Raw genomic sequence first — 16,331 nt, 5'->3', positions numbered from 1 at the left:
AGCGTCTGAAATTCCGCCGTCAATGTTATTATTCCTTGAGGTTAAATAAGTCTACTATCTCTGTGAATCCCTCTGTTAAAATCCAAATTCCACAATGAAAATACAATCAGCCCCTACTTGTGTTATTGCTTTATATGTTTCAAAATTTTTTCGTATTTATTATCTTATATTACCCTTTCAATTATGTGATATGGTGGGGTTGATATTTTTACTATTTTTGCCATTTTGCAAATAAACTAATTGAGGCTCAGACAGCTGAAAGTGACTTAACCAAGTTCACACAGTCACTTCCATCCCTCCTGAAACTCAAGTCAAACATTTAAGTAAGTCTTTATCCTTCCTTTCCCTGCTATCTTATATTCGAGGCATGAGAAGATGTTATCAGTTCTACCTCCAAAATATTTTAAAATCCATGTTCTCTTCTCCATGTCTACTGCTATTTACTTTATCTACCATATTTCTACATCATTATCATCTCTACCCTATCGTCTCTCACCTGGACTACTGCGATACCCTTCTGACTCTTCTCCCTGCTTCTACCTTTACCCCCACAATGCATCCTCATAAAGTAACCAAAATGATCTTTTAAAAACAGAAAGTGGATTTTTAACAAATGGTGCTGGATATCCACATGCCAAAGAATGAAATTGGACTCTTACCGTACACCGTATACAAAAATTAACTCAAAATGGATGAAAGATCTAAACGCAGAAGCTAAAACTATAAATCTCTTAGAAGAAAACATAGAAGAAAAGCTTTATGACATTGGATTTGGCAATGATTTCGTGGATACAACACTAAAACCACAGGCAACAAAAGAAAAAATAAATAAATTGGACTTCATCAAAATTAAAAACACTTTGTGCATCAAAGGACACTATCAACAGAGTGAAAAGACAACCCATGGAGTGGGAGAAAATCTTTGCAAATATCTGATAAGAGATTAATATCCAAAATACAAAGAACTCCTACAACTCATCAACAGAAAAACAAACAAACCAATTAAAAATGAGCAAAGGACTTGAATGGACTTTTTCTCCAAAAAAGATATACAGATGGTCAATAAGCACATGAAAAGATGCTCAACATCACTAATCACTAGGGAAGTGCAAATCAAAACCAAATGAGATACCACTTCACATTCATTAGGATGATGAAAGAAAGAAAGAAAAAGAAAGAAGAGAGAAAGTGAAAAGAAAAGAACAAGAGGAAAAGAAGGAGGGAAGGAAGAAGGAAAGAAGAAAGAAGAAAGAAGGAAGAGGAAGGAAGGGAAGGAGGGAGGGGGAGGGAGAGATGGAGGGAGAGAGGGAGAAAGGAAGAGAGAGAGATGAAAGAAAGAAAGAAAGAAAGGAAGGAAGGAAGGAAGGAAGGAAGGAAGGAAGGAAGGAAGGAAGAAAGAAAGAAAGAAAGAAAGAAAGAAAGAAAGAAAAAGAAAGAAAGAAAGAAAGAAAGAAAGAAAGAAAGAAAGAAAGAAAGAAAGAAAAAGGAAGGAAGGAAGGAAGGAAGAGAAAGAGGAAAGAAGGAAGGAAGGGAGAAAGAAAAGGAAAGAAAAGAACAAGTGTTGACAAAGATATGCAGAAATTGGAACCCTTGTGCATTGCTGATGGGAATGGAAAATGGTGAAGCCACTGTGAAAAACAGTATGGCAGTTCCTCAGAAAATTAAAGAATTAGGGAATTCCCTGGTGGTCCAGTGTTTAGGACTCCACACTTTCACTGCTGAGGGTCTGCGTTCAATCCCTGGTCAGGGAACTAAGATCCTGACGTCTGTGCAGCATGTCCAAACAAACAAACAAAAGAATTACCATACAATCCAGCAATTCTACTTGTGGGTATGTATTCAAAACAAATGAAAGCAAAGACTTGAACAGATATTTGTACATTCACAGGAGCATTATTCACAATAGCCAAAGATGGAAACAACACAAATATCCACTGATGTATGAATGGATAAACAAAACATGAGGGGGTTTTTTGTATATACATTCAATGGAATATGCTTCAGCCTTAAAAATGAAGGAAATTCTGACACATGCTACAACATGATGAACCTTAAAGATATTACGCTGAGTGAAATAAGCCAGACACAAAAGGACAAATACTGTATGATTCCATTCATATGAGGTACCTAGAAGAGTCAAATTCATAGAGACGGAAAGTAGAATGGTGGTTGCCATGGGTAGGGGGAGAGGAGAATGGGGAGTTATTTTTTAAGAGATACCGAATCTCACTTTAGGAAGATGAAAAAGTTCTGGAGATGGATGGTGGTGATAGTTTCACAACAGTGTGAATGTACTTAATGCCACTGAACTATACACCTAAAAATAATTAAAGTGGTAAATGTTATGTATATTTTACAAAAACAAACAAACCAAAAATCCCTCCAAAGCAGAAACCTGATCTTCTCAATCCTCTCCTTAGGATCTTTTACTGATTTCTGTTTACGGTTAGCATGGACTGCAAGGCCCTGTATTACCTGGCTGATGTTTACTTTGCCAACCTCATTTTGGGAAGGAAGAAAGGGAGGTAGGGAAAGATAAAGGGAGGAATCAGAGCTGAGATTCAAATCCAGGTCTCCTGACTCTCAATGATATAGTCTGTCTACTGTAATTACCTGCCTCCTATATTTGTAAGTTAAACTTTATCAGCTAATTAACACCTTAGATCAAATAATTTAGCAAATTGTTTTCCAATGTGATACCTTGCTCAGAATCCAGTCCTTACCTACATAATATGATAACTTTTTCATGAAGAAAGATATCCTGAGCAGGTAGCACTGGAAAATAAAAGCAGAGTGGGGAACTGCAGTCAGTTCTGATTTGTTCTAACTGGGGAAGCAGGGGAAGCTTTACAGAGGAAGGGCTATTAGAACTCAGCAAAGCTTTAAGAAGAAGTAGAATTTCCATGGGTAAAGGATGGTAAAAAGGACACTGAAGGCAGAGGACAGCCAGAGCAAAGACAAGGAAAAATGCACGAGTGGAGAATGCCTGGGAACAGTCAGGTAGATGGAAGGGTGGAGCAGATGGGAGTGTAGACTGGAGGGGTGGGAGATGAAGCTGGGGAGGCAGTTCAGGACCTAAAAGGGAGAAGGGAACTCAAAGCCATGATAAGGAAACTGGACTTTAAGAGAAAAGGAGAGTGAGTCACTGCAGTGTAGAATCAGAGCCCAAGGAACCCCAGGAGTTTTGGGTGGAGAGAAAGGGAAAGGGCAACGTCATGGGCCAAGTACCTGCATCTGAGCATGTGGGGACTTAGGATGGGGAAGGCAGAAAGATGGGGAAGAAAGAGGAAGGTCTCTTCCGGACCTATGCTCAGAGAGGGAAATTAAGAGGAGGGGACCAGAGACAGATGCTAGACAACTGTGGTACTGTTTGAAGAACTCTAAAGAGTGTAGTTTGCACAGGAAACTATATTAAATATCTTGTGATAAACCATTATAGAAAAGAGTGTGAAAAAGAATATGTATATATGTATAACTGAATCACTTTGCTGTACGGCAGAAATTAACACAACATTGTAAATCAACTATACTTCAATAGAATAATTTTTTTAAAAAAGAGTGTAGTTCGAACCTGGAATCAAGAGACCTTAATGAAAAAAGTAACGGAGGTGGGTGGATCCTAGAGGGTTTTGATAAAGATCTTAGATAATTTCCTTATTTTAGAAATTTTAGCCTAAGTCCGTGAAAATTGCACTAATACCTCTGGTTGACTGGCTATCTACAACAGCAGAGTGAATGGAATAAATAAATAAGATTTTTTAAAGTTCAATGTTTATAGACATATTTATTTTAAAAATGACTGGGGACTTCCCTGGTGGTACAGTGGTTAAGAATCTGCCTCCCGACTCAGGGGACACAGGTTTGAGCCCTGATCCGGGAAGATCCCACATGCAGCAGAGCAACTAAGCCCTTGTGCCACAATTACTGAGCCTGCATGCCACATCTACTGAGACTGCACGCTGCAACTACTGAAGCCTGTGTGCCTAGAGCCCGTGCTCCGCAACAAGAGAAGCCATTGCAATGAGAAGTCCGCACACTGTAACGAAGAGTAGCCCTCGCTCGCCACAACTAGAGAAAGCCCACGTGTAGCAAAGAAAACCCAACGCAGCCAAAAAAAATTTTTTTTAACAAATAAATAAATAAAATTAAAAAATGACTGAATTAGAAGACGTTAAATAATGTTGATACACACCAGGAAGGGATTAGGCAAGGAAAGGTGCATTATTTCACCACAAGAAATAAAGACCATAGTTAGAAGTTAATGACCAGCCAAAGCTTTAGATCTTGTGGTAGGTTTCCTAGCTCCAGAGGATCATTATGGTGGAAACTTCTTTATGGTACTTAGCTGAAATAAACAGATGGCAGTTGGAGAATTTTACTCTGTGACCCGAATGTATTGTTAAAAAGAAAGCACTCTTTTAATAAGTCTGGTATGTGAGGAGGGAAGGCACAAAAATCCAAAATGGTTTGGTGATACTGAAAATCCTATTAAGTAAGAGGGCATAGTGAAGCTCCAAGAGGGCAGAGATCTCTGTAGCCCAATCCGCTAGAAAGTGACCAGCACACGGAAACATTCAGTAAGTATTGTGAAAGAATGGATGGATGCAAAGGTATGGATTCTTGGCTTTGTCTTAACCTAGAAGATCTCCAGCAGTGAGCCACAAAGCTCTGAGCTTGGTCCTGAGCTGTTACGTTCTTTTGATTGAAGAAATACAAAGTATGCTTACCAAAGAGCCATCAATAATTAGGGCTGGCGAGTAATACACTGGCCTTAGAAGAAAATTCCCTGTCAAGTGACTACTTAAATCAGAATTTGAGTAAATATCTGTAAGTTGTGCTATAAATAGATTTCTACATGACTTCTCACCTGAGATGCCTTCTAACTTTCAAGTTCCCCGATAATGATTATGTTACTCCTTATACTTAAGCAGCCGCAAATGTTCCCTATTGCCTATCTAAGTAACAATTTCCTCTTTGCAATGCCCTGCTTACTTTGATCCTACTCTCCTTTTTTTTCAGCACTTTTGAAAAGCTTTTTCTCATCCCACACAGAGGCCTGTTCTACTTCAGTGGTTCAAAGTTTAAATAACCTAAGTGTTGGATTTAGAAGGAACTGGCTCTGAATTCCAGATCCACCACTTGCCGTGGGGCTTTTGGTAAATTACCTGACTTCTTTCAGCTTTAGTTTTATCATAAAATGGGGATGATGATGATGATGATGATGATGTGTTTTCTGAGGATTAATAAAGATCATATGGAAGTTCCCAGGACTGTGTCTGATACTTAGTTCTGTCATCTTTCTTCTTCATGGATTTTTTTCCCCTTCTGTCAGGACCATACTATTCACTGCCTAATTGCTTTTGAATTGTTTCACCTGTTTTCATTTTAGCGTTACTACTAGATTGTTATGGAATCCTGGAGTCTGTAAGCAGGGTCCAAAAAGTTTGACCTCCAGTACCTGTAGTACTTGTCTATAAAATGAGACAGCTGGACCAAATAATCCTTTTATCTATGAATTCTGTTATTTCAATATGCCTTTTGTATCCCTGAGGTGGCTTGCACAGTCTGACACATAACTATTTGTTAACTGAATGACTAAAATCTCTTCATTGTTACTTCTCTCTTTTCTATTTACAGTAGTCATAGTATAGTAGTAGGATCAATATAGTAGGATCAACTAGGATAATGTATATGAAAGTAATTTTAAAACTTGAAGTCGTAATTATATGTGTGTATATAAATTATATATTTATATATATTATATGTATACATAAGCAGTACATAATGTATATAAACTACCATCTATATATATCCATATATAAATATATGTAAATATATAGATATAGATAGATAGATAGATAGATGATGTGGTAGTTGTAATAGTAGAAAGAATAGTGGTAATAGGACCATCCATGATTTGAGGCAATTCTAATTTACTTACCAGTGTAAGACTGAGGCTGGACTTATGTGACCCCAGGCCCAGCTTATGCTTGTCCAGGGTGATTCTCTGACAGCAGAGAGGTCCCATGTCATTGGGAAATTATTATTTATTAGTTTTACAGCGCATTGTACACAGAATCCATGCTCTGTGTTAGTCAATGTGAAGAAAATAAAGCTGATTCAGGCATGATCCCAATCTGGTGAAGGAGACAGCTAATATGAAGTTATCACCATAATATTTTATTCCTGAGAGATATTAAGCAAGGGAGATTTTTCTCCTGCTGCCTCTTCTCTTCAAGCCTTTAATCTTGCTGGCCCCTTATCTCTCTCCTTTACCCTCTCTGCTTTATACCTGGCAATTCCTATTTATTCTTTTTGTTTTAATTAATTAATTAATCTATTTATTTTTGGCTGTGTTGGGTCTTCATTGCTGCACGCAGGCTTTCTCTAGTTGCAGCGAATGGGGACTACTCTTCCTTGCGGTGCACGGACTTCTCATTGTGGTGGCTTTTCTTGTTGCGGAGCACGGGCTCTAGGTGCACGGGCTTCAGTAGTTGCGGCACGCAGGCTCAGTAGTTGTGGCTCGTGGGCTCTAGAGCTCAGGCTCAATAGTTGTGGCACACAGGCTTTGTTGCTCCGTGGCATGTGGGATCTTCCCAGACCAGGGATCAAACTTGTGTCCCCTGCATTGGCAGGTGGATTCTTAACCACTGCACCACCAGGGAAGTCCTTCCTATTTATTCTTTAAGACTCAGTTCAGGTACACAATGTTTCCACTCCCCCCACACCTTACCATCACATTACTAAAGGCCTATTTATAGCAGTTTCTTTTAGCTAGTACATCATGTTCAGCAATCAAGAAAAATTAAAAGGCATATTAAAAAGCAAAAAAAAAAAAAAAACCTGCAATTTGAAGAGGTAGCTCAAGCATCAAAACCAGACATCTAACCAGAGTTATTAGAATGATCAGACCTGGAATTCAGAACAACTATGATTAATGTACTAAGGACTCTAAGGGATAAAGTAGACAGCATGCAAGAACAGATGGGTAATGTAAGAAAAGAGATGGAAATTCTAAGAAAGAATCGAAAATAAATGCTAGAGATCAAAAACACTGTAACAGAAATGAAGAATGTCTTTCATGGCTTATTAGTAGACTGGTCATGGCTGAAGAAAGAATCTCTGAGCTTGGGGACGTATCAATAGAAGTCTCCAAAACTGAAGAGCAAAGAGAATAAAGACTGAAAAAAACAGAATGAATATCCAAGGACTGTAGGACAACTACAAAAAGTATAAGATATGCATAATGGAAATAACAAAAAGAGAAGAAACAGAGAAAGGAACAAGAGAAATATTTGAAACAATAATGACTCAGAATTTCTCCAAATTAAAATCAGACACAAAATCACAGATCCAGGGAGACTGGAGAACAACGAGAAGGATAAATGTAAAAAACCTACACCTAGGCATAGCATTTTCAAACTACAGAAAACCAAAGATAAAGAAAAATGCAAACATATAAAACTCCTAGAAAATAACATAGAAGAAAAACCTAGATGATCTTTTAGATATTAATACAACGCCAAGGGACTTCCCTGGTGGTGCAGTGGTTAAGAATCTGCCTGACAATGCAGGGGACATGGGTTTGAGCCCTGGTCCGGGAAGATCCCACATGCCGCAGAGCAACTAAGCCCGTGCACCACAACTACTGAGCCTGCGCTCTAGAGCCCGCGAGCCACAACTACTGAGCCCGCATGCTGCAACTACTGATGCCCGCGCACCTAGAGCCCATGCTCCGCAGCAAGAGAAGCCACTGCAATGAGAAGCCCGGGCACCACAACGAAGAGTAGCCCCTGCTCACCGCAGCTAGAGAAAGCCCACGTGCAGCAATGAGGACCCAACGCAGCCAAAAATAAATGACTAAATAAATTTTTTAAAAAATACGCAGCCAAAAATAAATGACTAGATAAATTAAAAAATAAAATACAACACCAAAGGCACAGTCCATGAGGGAAATAATTGATAAACTGGACTCCATTAAAATAAAAAACTTCTGTACCACAAAAAACAATGTCAAGAGACTAAAAAGACAAGCCACAGAATGGGAGAGAATATTTGCAAAAGACATCTAATAAAGGACTGTTATCCTAAATATACAAAGAACTTTTAAAACTCAACAATAAAGAAACAAACAACCTGATTTTAAAAATGGGCCAAAGTCCTTAACAGATTCCTTACCAAATATACAGATGGCAAATATGCATATGAAAAAATGCTCCACATCATATGTCATTAGGGAATTGCAAATAAAACAACGAGAATATCACTACACACCTATTAAAATAGTCAAAATCCAGGACTTCCTAGTGGTCCAGTGGTTAAGACTCTTGAGCTTCTACTGCGGGTTGCATCCTTGGTGGGGTAGTTCTGCATGCTGAACTGTGAGATCAAAAAAAAAAAAAAAAAAGTCAAAATCCAGAACACCGACAACACCAAGTGTTGACAAGAATATGCCATTGGCTGGTGGGAATGCTAAATGGTTTAGCCACTTTGGAAGACAATTTGGTGGTTTCTTACAAAACTAAACATACTCTTACCATATAACCCAGCAATCATGCTTCTTGGTATTTACCCAAATGAGTTGCAAACCTAGGTCCACATGAAAACCTGCACATGGATGTTTAAGGCAGCTTCATTCATAATAGCCAGAACTTGGAAGCAACCAAGATATTCTTCAAAAGGCAAATGGTATATCCATTCAATAGAATATTGTTTATCACTGAAAAGCAATGAGCTATCAAGCCATGAAAAGACATGGAGGAATCTTAAATGTATGTTACTAAGTAAAAGAAGCTAATCTGAAAAGGCCATATACCGTATGATTCCAACTACATGATGTCTGGAGAAGGCAAAACTATGGCGGCATTAAAAAAAAAAACCAGTGGTTGCCAGGGTTTGGAGAGGGAGGGGGTAGGGAGGAATAGGTGGAACACAGAGAAATTTTAGGGCAGTGAAAACACTGTGTGATATTGTAATGATGGATACATATCATTATACATTTGTCCAAACCCACAGAAAGTACAATACCAAGAGTAAACCCTAACGCAACTTATGGACTTTGGGTGATTATGATGTGTCAGTGTAGGTTCATCACCTAGGGGCAGGACAGGAATAAAGACGCAGACATAGAGAATGGACTTGAGGACACGGGGAGGGGGAAGGGTAAGCTGGGACGAAGTGAGAGAGTGGCATGGACTTATATATACTAACAAATGTAAAATAGATGGCTAGTGAGAAGCAGCTGCATAGCACAGGGAGATCTGCTCCGTGCTTTGTGACCACCTAGAGGGGTGGGATAGGGAGGGTGGGAGTGAGACACAAGAGGGAGGAGATATGGGGATATATGTATATGTATAGCTGATTCACTTTGTTATAAAGCAGAAACTAACACACCATTGTGAAGCAATTACACTCCAATAAAGATGTTAAAAATAATAAATAAATAAATTAAAAAATTTTAAATGTAGGTTCATCAATTGTAACAAATGTACCATCCTGTTATAATAGTAGGGGAGGCTGTCCATGTGGGTGGGCAAGAGGTATATGGGAAATCTCTATACCTTCTTCTCATTTTGCTGTGAACCTAAAACTGCTCTTTAAAAATTGTCTTAAAAAAAAAAATTCAGACCAGGCATCATTTTCTCCTAGAAGCCTTTTCTAACCACCCCACCTCCTCCTTTCATTTCTTAGAACATTCAATTCTCTCCTCTATCATTGTGTATTGTATTAGAATCATTTGTCCTCACTATCACTAGATAGTGAGTTCCTTGAGGAGAGAAATGTTACCTTACTCATCTTTTCTCCCCATTGTTTAGCAGAGTGCCTGACACATAAGTAAGAATTCAATAAATACCTACTGAAATGAAAAGAAATTCAGTGGGCCTAAGATCACTTTGTCAATTACTTGGACATTGCCTTTAAGAATATCCAGCTTTTCAAAACATACAAGAAGATGCAAGAAACTGTCTGCCAGAACTAATTTGGACGATGCCCGGTTACCTCCTATGTTCCAACTTCCCACTGCATTGCAGCCTTTTAGGATTCCAGGTGCTTATTCCTATTCTTGACCTCGGTTCCAGCATCTGTTCCCCTCAGCTTTAACAGTCTTCTTGAGACCTGAAAATTAACCTTGACTATTCATCCATCAAACATTTACCAAAAAATATTTATTATGCCAGGCACTTCCTGGTACTGGGGTTACAAGCAAACAAGGCTCCTACCCCAGAAGAACTCATTTAGTCAGGGAGAGAGACTTGTAAACACATGGGTAAGAGAAAGGTAGACATTGTGATAGAAACAGCCATGGACTTTTGGCACTCAGAACTCAGGGTTTTATCTTGAGAGAGACCCTAAAAATCCATGATATAAGGATTTGTCATTTTTAATGAGGTGGAAATTTGAATGAAACTATCTTGAAGGTTGGTGGGCAATGAAAGCAAAGCACTTAGCCAGATGTCTAGACTGGGTGTGTATTTTGGCCTGGCATTGAGGTTCTTAACTCCTTCTCAAGCACATTGTTACATTCATTACAGATATCAAGCTGATTGTTTAAATTTTTCAGGTACATTTAATCAGAGAGTAAATGCTATTGTAGGGTTCCCCAAAATGGGGTGTTCTCTAAGACCTCAGGAAAATGTTCTTATGAATGTGAAGGATATATTATATGTACTTAAGGATAAATTTATTAAATATATAGACCTGTACAATGAAAGTTACAAAATTTGCTGAGAAAAATTAAAGATGATCTAAAATGATGGCACAATAAACAGTATTCATGAATCAGAAGACTCAATGTTGTTTTTAATTCTCCCCCAAATATGTATTCAATGTATCCCAGTCAAAATTTCAAAAGGCTTTTTGTAGAAATCAAGAACATGATTCTAAAATTTATATGGAGGGAATATCCTGGCAGTCCAGTGGTTAGGACTCGTCGCTTTCACTGCTGGGGGGCCTGGGGTTCAATCCCTGGTTGGGGAACTAATATCCCGCAAGCCACACAGCACAGCCAAAATTAATTAATTAAATAAAATTTATATGGAAATGCAGAGGACCTAGGAGAGTCAAAACAATTCTGAAGAAGACAGCTAGAAGACTTACACTATCTGATTTCAAGAGTAACTAGTTACAGAAATTGTGATAGTCTGGTATTGGTATAAAGATAGACATAAATATAAATGGAACAGAATATAAGTCCAAAATTGACCCACACATATATAGTCAATTGTCTTAAAATAAAGCAGCCAAGATGTCAATAATTCAATGGAGGGCTTCCCTGGTGGCGCAGTGGTTAAGAATCCACCTGCCAATGCAGGGGACACGAGTTCAAGCCCTGGTCCGGGAAGATCCCACATGCCGCAGAGCAACTAAGCCCGCAAGCCACAACTACTGAGCTTGTGCGGCACAACTGCTGAAGCCTGTGCACCCAGAGCCCGTGCTCTGCAACAAGAGAAGCCACTGCTATGAGAAGCCCCTGCACCGCAACGAAGAGTAGCCCCTGCTCGCTGAGAAAACCTGTGCACAGCAACGCAGACCCAACGTAGCCAAAAATAAATAAACAAATAAATAAATTGCACTGGGACAATTGGACATCCATATGCAAAAAAATTAACTTTGTTCTTTACTTCACACCATACACAAAAATTACCTTAAAAAGGATTACTGGGCTTCCCTGGTGGCGCAGTGGTTGAGAATCTGCCTGCCAATGCAGGGGACACGGGTTCGAGCCCTGGTCTGGGAAGATCCCACATGCCGCGGAGCAGCTGGGCCCGTGAGCCACAACTACTGAGCCTGTGCATCTGGAGCCTGTGCTCCACAACAAGAGAGGCCGCGACAGTGAGAGGCCCGCGACCACGATGAAGAGTGGCCCCCGCTCGCCACAACCAAAGAAAGCCCTCACACAGAAACGAAGACCCAACACAGCCAAAAATAAATAAATAAATAAATAAATTAAAAAAAAAAAAAAAGGATTACTAACTGAAATGTAAAACTTAAAGATATAAAACTTCTAGGAGAAAACATTGCGGAAACTCTATTGTATTGATAACTAATTGTAGATAAAGATTTATTAAATAGAACACAAAAATCACACACCATAAATGAAAGAAAATGATAAATTGTATTTTACCAAAGTTAAAAACTTCTGTTCTTCAGAAGATACTGTAGAGAATTCCCTGGTGGTCCAGTTAAGATCCCGCATGCCGAGTGGCATGGCCAAAAAACAAAACAAAAATAAAAAAACAAACAAAAAGACACTGTTAAGAAAATGAAAACACAAGCCACAGACTGGGAGAAAAAAATGTTTGAAATAAATATACTGACAAAGAACTTTTGTTCTGAATATAGAAGAACTTTTACGATTCAGTAATAAGACAAATAACCTAATATTTTTTTAATGGGCAAAAGAGTTGAACAGGCACTTTGCAAAAGAAGATATATAAATGGCCAAAAAGAATATGAAAAGATGTTTAATATCATCAGGGAAATGCAAATTAAAACCACCATAAGATATCATTACATAACAACTAGAATGGCTAAAGTTTTTTTAATTGATAGTATTGTGTATTGCCAAGGATACAGAGCAACTGGAACTCTCACAGTCTGCTGATGGGGGTGTAAAATGATAAGCCACTTTGGAAAACAGATGGGCAGTTTATTATAATGTTAAACATACACTTGCCATATGACTCAGCATTTCCAGTCTTAGGTCCAAGAGATCCAAGAGAAAGGAAAACACACGTCCACACAAAGATTTCTACATGAACCTTCATCTTCATTTTATTTATAATAAGCAAAACCAGAAACAACCCAAATGTCCATTAACTATTGACTGGATAAACAAATTGTAGAATATCCATCAACAGAACACTACTTGGCAATAAAAAGGAGTGAACTATGTACTGGTACACACAACAACATGGATGAATCTTAACATATCATGTTAACAGGAAGAAACCAGAAACAAAAGTTGATTCTACTCTATGATTCTATTTATTGAAATTGTAGAAAAAGCAAAATTAAAGTGACAGAAAGCGGATCAATGTTTGGTCATGTCAAAATGACTCAGGAGCCAACTTGAATGGGATCATTTTGGGACAATCTGGTTATCAATAAGCAAAATAATTGTAATGAATGAAACATATCAAATGTGTTTCAATCCATGAGTTTATAATGATACTAAACCACACATACACACACACACACACACACAGTTAAAAAAATATAAGAATATGACAAACTAACAATTTTCAGTTGGGAAGACAAAAATGTTATAATATGTTCTTTCTTTTTTTTTTTAATAGATCTTTATTAGAGTATAATTGCTTCACAATACTGTGTTAGTTTCTGCTGTACAACAAAGCGAATCAGCCATATGCATACACATGTCCCCATATCCCCTCCCTCTTGAGCCTCCCTCCCATCCTCCCTATCCCACCCCTCTAGGTGGTCACAAAGCACCGAGCTGATCTCCCTGTGCTATGCTGCTGCTTCCCACTAGCCAACTATTTTACATTCGGTAGTGTATATATGTTGATGCTACTCTCACTTCACCCCAGCTTCCCCCTCCCACCCCATGTCCTCAAGTCCATGCTCTATGTCTACATCTTTATTCCTGCCCTGCAACTAGGTTCATCAGTACCATTTTTTTTTTTTTTAGATTTGATATATATGCGTTAGCATATGGTATTTGTTTTTCTCTTTTTGACTTACTTCACTCTGTATGACAGACTCTAGGTCCATCCACCGCACTACAAATAACTCAATTTTGTTTCTTTTTATGGCTGAGTAATATTCCATTGTCTTTACATTATTTCTAACAATATCTTGACCTGACCACAAAGATCTTAAAATTGAGAAATAAAATACTTACTGACCATATGGTTACTGATTGAAAGAAATCGAGGCAAATGAAAATGTGTTAATTTGTAAGAATGGGAGTGAAAAACTTTTTTCCTGTTGAAACATTTCTTAATGTTGTTTTAACAATCAATAAAACTCTGAAACCCTTTTTCTATAAACCATCTGACCTTGCGTTCTACCCACAGAAATTCCCTGAATTCACACTGTGTGTCCATTCTCAGTCCACATAGCTTTTCTTCCTTCTTTTCATATCTGAAATGCCAGGTCCCCTGAAGTCTCCCAGTTTAATTACTGTAAGTGATGAAATGCCAAACAGTCTCCTAAATTCCAGGCCACTTGGGTGGTGTTTTGACACTCATTCTCAAAGTCCTAGGTTTACATTTGATCATGTTTACATTACTCCAATCAGTCCATAGACCTTTTGTCAGGGTTTCTATATTTTCTCCCTTTGGGTTGGCATGCAGTCATGAGGGAAACCAGAAAGAATCCGGATGGAATCATTAAACCCATCATCATTAATGGAAAGACAACTTGAAGGGCAAGCTCTCCTGATAGCTTTCAGTCAATTTGTCTCATAGTCAGAAAACAGCTATTTTTACCTATCACCAGCTGTATGGTGATATGGAAAACTGTATGGAAAACACAGACCCTGAATGGGGCCCAGGGGAAGGGGAGGTTGTGTGTGGGAAGTGAAGAGTGAGATAGGGTTGTATGCCCCAGAATCATGTTCCTGCAAGGAACTGAGGGGATAGTGGAGGCTTAGAGCTAAAAAGAACCTCAGCAATGACCTAGTCCATCCCTTTCACCTTACACATTAAGAAACAAAGGCTCAAAGAAGTAAAGTGAGCAATAGCCTTCAGAGAAGAACCCAGGGCACCCTGAAGCTTAGTTTAGGGTCCTTTCCACTCTACCACCTGCATTTTTAAAATGAATTATTTAGAAAGCTGAAACAGACATATTAGGAGACAACCTCAATAAATTTCAGGGTTCGGTGACATTCAGATTTTGCCAAAACACTAAAAACTGCCTGAGCCATAGAGGTATTCAAATATTTGCAGAGGCTAGTTTAACCAGCTCTAGTGTTCCCTGGGGCACACTTCCCTTGTTTATGTTTCTTAATTAAAAAGCTGAAAACAAGAAAGTATAAAGATAGGTCATAGGGTCCACATAGGCACAAATTCAACCCTTGATCATTCATTCCTGGTTGAGCAATACTTAATGAGTGTCTGCTATGCATCAGGCAGCATGCCAGGTGCTGGGAATCCACACAACAAGGTCTCTGCTCCCTCAGAGCTTAAGTATAGCAAGGAAGACAGTGTATTAAAGTAGTAATTACATTAAAGTGTGTTGAGTGTTAAAACTGAGGAAATTCAGGATTCTATGGATTTATCCCTGGAGACTAATTCAAGCTGTGTCTTCTGTTATCAGTATATTTCTGGGCTCTTTTTATAGCATCATTTGAGTTCCCCAAACACAAATTCTTTTCGATAAAACATTTAAAGCAACATTTACCTGCTGGTGTGCCATAAATTGTGTGAACATCTGCAAGAGAATTACGAGGTAAATTAGCGTTTTATAGGAGGACAAATTATTTTGGATTATATACGTCTGATAAATTTAGTACCATTTGACAGTACAGGTCACCTGAAAAATAATTTGACATATCTTGAAACTTTAGGCTTCCAGGTTTTCACAGTAATTCTTAACGGGTTTTGTCTGCAAAACCGACCCCCCTTATCATTTTCAGAACTCTGGAAGGCTCTACCAATTCAGACAAGGGTCTTAAAGAATCCTATCCATTTTTAAAGGGCCAGCTCAGGGCGCTGCTCCACCAAACGTTTTCATAGCCTGCGTACATCTTTTGCCCCTCCTCTCTGTTATAGATTCCGCATTTATATAGGATTTAGCACATCGTCTTTTCAATATTAACTGTGTGTATATATATATATATATATCTTCCCCGAAACTGGATGGATCTCTAAGGAAAAGACTGTCTCTCCATCCCCCCTATAGTATCACCTTAAGAGGCGGTCATCCAAAATCCGTACATTCATCATAGAAACAGAAATTCCACCCATAAATATAAGGGACTGCCTCATTAACCTTGGGGCCCTATTTCCCTCCCACTGGCAGCAATCTGGTTTATTCCATGGGGTGGAGAAGGAAGTCAGGTTGGCGGGGTGGGAAGGGAATGGCGTCAGTGCGAGGTCACAGCACATTGTCCCGAATGCCATCTCCACACTAGGATGACATGAACCCAGGACTGAGGGATGCAGTCGGAGGAAAGATAGAGGCCCAAGTCGCGCAGACTACATGCAAAACGAGGGCAGGATAGAGAACAAAGCGTGGAACCTTGCGGGGCGTGGCAGGACACCTGGGCGCCGGCAGCGAGCTCCCGCAGAAGGAAAGTGAGGAGAGGCGAGCCGAGCCAAGGCCTGGCAGGATGGGGCGGGACTTCCGCAAGCCATTTGCCT

The 16,331-nt window shown here is 39.0% G+C and overlaps 1 long non-coding RNA gene across 1 annotated transcript in view; it reads right to left on the bottom strand.

Annotated features, from left to right (window-relative positions):
* The window catches only part of LOC309637108, a 41,793-nt gene extending 25,498 nt beyond the window's left edge, over nt 1-16,295 (bottom strand). Inside the window, exons 1-3 of the long non-coding RNA XR_014250396.1 lie at nt 16,210-16,295; nt 15,370-15,399; nt 8,275-8,379 (exon numbers count right to left, since the gene is read on the bottom strand). This is a non-coding gene — a long non-coding RNA (uncharacterized lncRNA). The remainder of the gene's footprint in view (nt 1-8,274; nt 8,380-15,369; nt 15,400-16,209) is intronic.
* Between the last annotated feature and the right edge of the window lie 36 nt (nt 16,296-16,331).

This window comes from Balaenoptera physalus (genome assembly GCF_965194825.1).
Source record: "Balaenoptera physalus genome assembly, chromosome: 10".
Lineage (NCBI taxonomy): Eukaryota > Metazoa > Chordata > Mammalia > Artiodactyla > Balaenopteridae > Balaenoptera > Balaenoptera physalus.
This window is presented reverse-complemented; position numbering and strand designations above follow the sequence as displayed.